Genomic DNA, 4,526 nt, shown 5'->3' with positions numbered 1-4,526 from the left:
TTTGCGTTTCCTACCCATAACTGAAGATAGAAAACAAGAGCACAAAATAAAAACTACTTAGTGATAAAGCAAACAAGCACACACGAGAATATTCACCCCATGCTATAACTCCCCGGCAACGGCGCCAGAAAAAGGTCTTGATAACCCACAAGTATAGGGGATCAATTGTAGCCACTTTCGATAAGTAAGAGTGTCGAACCCAACGAGGAGCTAAAGGTAGAACAAATATTCCCTCAAGTTCTATCGACCACCGATACAACTCTACGCATGCTTAACGTTCGCTTTACCTAAAACAAGTATGAAACTAGAAGTACTTTGTAGGTGTTGTTGGATAGGTTTGCAAGAATATAAAGAGCACGTAAATAAAACTAGGGGCTGTTTAGGTAAATAAGCAATAAAGTTAGTATAGCGAGTGTGGAAAAGTGGTGGTAGGAGTTGCGAAATTGTCCCTAAGCAATTGATTACTTTACTAGACCGATAGCAAGTTTTATGTGGGAGAGGCCACTGCTAGCATGTCATCCCTGACTTGGAATTCTATGAACTTATGATTGGAACTATTAGCAAGCATCCGCAACTACTAACGTTCATTAAGGTAAAACCCAACCATAGCATTAAGATATATTGGCCCCCCTTCAATCCCGTATGCATCAATTTCTATGCTAGGTTGAAGCTTCTGTCACTCTTGCCCTCCAATACATAGTCCTATCAACATACAACTAACCCTATGGTGTGATCCACGCGCGCGCTCATATGATGGGCACCAAAGTACAGCAACATAACCACAAGCAAATTAAACCAATCATAGCAATTCACCAATTACCGGTAGGACAACGAAAATCTACTCGGACATCATAGGATGGCAACACATCATTGGATAATAATATGAAGCATAAAGCACCATGTTCAAGTAGAGGGTACAGCGGGTTGCGGGAGAGTGGACCACTGTAGATAGATGGGGGAAGGTGATGAAGATGTTGGTGAAGATGACAGAGGTGTTGGTGTAGATTGCGGTGATGATGATGGCCCCGGTGGCGTTCCGGCGCCACCGGGAGAGAGGGGGAGAGCCCCCCTTCTTCTTCTTGTTCCTTGACCTTCTCCCTAGATGGGAGAAGGGTTTACCCTCTGGTCCTTGGCTTCCATGGCATGGGAGGGGCGAGAGCCCCTCCGAGATTGGATCTGTCTCTCTCTGTTTCTGTGTTTCCCGATTCTGCCCTTTCATCATTTCTTATATTCCCGGAGATCCGTAACTCCGATTGGGCTGAAATTTGGACACGATTTTTATCCAGATATTGGCTTTCTTGCAGCGAAAGAAGGGCACCAAGCGCCTTACGGGGTGGCCACGAGGGCCCAGGGCGCGCCTGACCCCCTGGGGCGCGCCCCTCACCCTCGTGGGCCCCTCGGTCATCGTCTCGCGTTGATTCCACTTCCCAAAATTCACATATATTCCAAAAAAAATCTCCTTCAGTTTTTATCCCGTTTGGACTCCGTTGGATATGGATTTTCTGTGAAACAAAAAACATGCAACAAACAGGAACTAGCTATGGGCACTGGATCAATATGTTAGTCCCAAAAATAGTATAAAAAGTTGCCAAAAGTATATGAAAGTTGTATAATATTGGCATGGAACAATCAAAAATTATAGATACGACGGAGATGTATCAGCGGCATCAGCGGCACTCCTCGGAAGATCTGCAAACGCGTCTGTAGAACTCCACAGTCGTGTGAGTAACGCATACCGCTGACCTCCAAAAATACTCTGCAACAAAAAGACCTTACCAGCAGTTATTTGCTTCGCTTGGTGGATCTCCTCGCGAGCACTTCGGGACTCGACCCTTGCCGCCTTAGCATCTTGGAGAGCTTTGGCTAGTTCGGACGATTGGGCTGAAGCCTTCTCCTCCAAACCCTCGCACTTGAGGATGGCGTCCTTTAGCTCCTATTCGACCTCGGCCACCCGAGCTTCGTGTTGTCGGCGGGCGGCCTGTTCGGTCTTCAGCTCTGCAACCGCTTTGTCAGCGGCTGCCTTGTTTGCATTCCCCTCTTTTTGGGCTTGGGCAAGGGCGCCTTTAAGGGTCTCGACCTCGACTGCACCAACTGTGCCCATAAACACAAAGCATTTTGTGAGTTTATCTCTGAATATACCTATCATTTATGATATACAACCAAACTTTTAAATACGCATACCTTGCGTCTCATCGAACCACTTGTTAACGCGGTTGATTTTGTCATCGGCCAACTTCAGTTTCCGATTGAGTTCAAAAACTTCGGCGGCCTGGGCGGTTGCCGCCAACAGGGAGGCCTGTTACAAAATAGACAAGTATGTTAGCTCCTCCTAATACTATGTGGATCCTCTGTCTGGCTTTTTCTCAGAACCAGTCAGACTCTCAGGGGCTACTATCTATGCACAGGTATATTCCTTTATAGGAAAAAAGCGTCTAGAGCATTACGTCGCATACCTCGAAGCCTGTTAGTAGGCTGGTAAAAGCTTCATTCAGTCCGCTCTTGGCGGACTGAACCTTCTCTACCACCGCACCCATCAGGGTGCGGTGCTCCTCCACGATGGAAGCACGTTGCAGTGCTTCCACTAGAGTGTTCGGCGCCTCCAGATCAGTGGAGGTCGCCGATGGAGCTGGTGCTCCCCCTCCTTCGAAGGGGGCTGCTCGCCCGATCCCGGAGTCACATTGGTCTCCGGGAGAGTGTCCGGCTGGGGTCCAGATTGTTGACGGTCCCCACCATCGGTTGCCATAAGGGTAGCCTCCTTTATGTCTTCAGTGGCCGAGGTATTACCCTTGGGCGCCTTCTCGACAGCCTCACCCGCCCCTCCGCGGCCTGGAGAGGTCCTTCGGGATAACACCTCGGTATCATCCATGATGGTTGGCGAGGGGGCTCATGGCGGTGTCTCGCTCTCTGCCATATCAGGTGGCAGAGAACTCCCCTCCGACAGCGAAGTGTTCGGGAGATCGCGGGGAGGGCTGAAAGATGCATAACATGATAACTAATGTGCTGAAAGTAGGAAGACTGAATGATAAATAGTAAGTATCTAAAACAATTACGATTCGGCCAGGGGCTTCGCCCTAGGAGGTTTTTTGGGGACCAGTTTGGCACTGCAGTCCGCTGTCCTGGAGGGTCATCTTCCCCCTCTTGGTTGCCTTCCCCTGTGGGTCTTCGGTGGCCGCCCTCTTCTTCTTCCTCACCTTGCGGGGGGAGTCGCTTTCTACCTCCTCCTCCTCTTCCTCTTCCTCGTCTACCTCATGGGAGGAGGGGGCTTCGGTCTCTTCGAACACAGCGTCCGCAGGACTTTGTGGCGGGGCCGCTCTTGGTTTCCTTGCGCTTCTTCTTCTTCTTGGCCTTCTTCTCCGACGCCTGATAGGGCACCGGGACCAGCATCTCTGTCAGCTGGGGTGTGGCTGGGTCTTTGGGCAGCGGAGCCGGACACTTGATCAGCTCCACCTTTGTCGTCCAGCCCTGTACGAAGAACAGGCAATACATTATATCTGAACATATTTGTCGAATAGGAACTCGGGAAAATCTTGCTTACCGGCGAGGCCGGATTCTCGATGTCGGGACCAATGTCTTCGGTCTTCTTTGGCCACATTTTTTGGGCCTTGAAGAGCAACTTCCAAATGTCTTCATGCGTCGTGCCGAAGAAGTGCTTCAAGGTCCGTGGCTCCTCCGGATTAAACTCCCATATATGAGAGGCCCGGAGCTGGCAAGGGAGGGTCCAGCGGAATAGCGTCACCTGGATCACGTTTGTGAGACTGATGTTTTTGCCTATCATGTTGGTGATGCGCTTTTGCAGCATCTGCACATCCACCGTGGTCCCCCAGTCGAGGCCCTTAGCAGTTCAGGAAGTGAGACTGGTGGGGGCCTGGATATGAGAACGTGTGTGGCTGCCTAGTTGGCATTGCGGGGTTCGGTGATGTAGAACCACTCCTGCTGCTACACCTTGACCGTCTCCACGAATGCCCCTTTGGGCCATACGATGTTGGGGAGTTTGCTCACCATGACTCCGCCACAGTTCGCTTGCTGCCCATCGATCACCTTCGGCTTTACATTAAAAACCTTGAGCCACAAGCCGAAGTATGGTGGGATGCGGAGGAGAGCCTCGCACACGACGATAAACGCCGATATGTGGAGGAAAGAGTTTGGGGCTAGATCATGGAAATCCAGCCCATAATAAAACATGAGGCCGCGGACGAAGGGGTGAAGAGGGAACCCTAGCCCGCAGAGGAAGTGGGGTATGAACACTACTCTCTCGCCGGGCTCCGGGGTAGGCGTGACCCGACCCTTGTTGGGGAGCTTGTGCGCAATGTTCGCAGACAGGTACCCCACGCCCCGGAGCTCCTCGACGTCCTTCTCAGTGACGGAGGAGGCCTTCCACTTGCCCTTAGACCCAGATCCGGACATGACTAGGGAGGTTGGTGGCGGTGGGAAAGATTCTGGGCGTTGGAGCACAGAGGAAGGGAAGGCAAGAGCTAGGAGAAAGGCATGGGAGAAAAAGAAGGGATCTTTATCCTCTTATATAGGCG

Source organism: Aegilops tauschii, chromosome 4 (assembly GCF_002575655.3).
Source record: "Aegilops tauschii subsp. strangulata cultivar AL8/78 chromosome 4, Aet v6.0, whole genome shotgun sequence".
In the NCBI taxonomy this organism is placed as follows: Eukaryota; Viridiplantae; Streptophyta; class Magnoliopsida; order Poales; family Poaceae; genus Aegilops; species Aegilops tauschii.
This window is presented reverse-complemented; position numbering follows the sequence as displayed.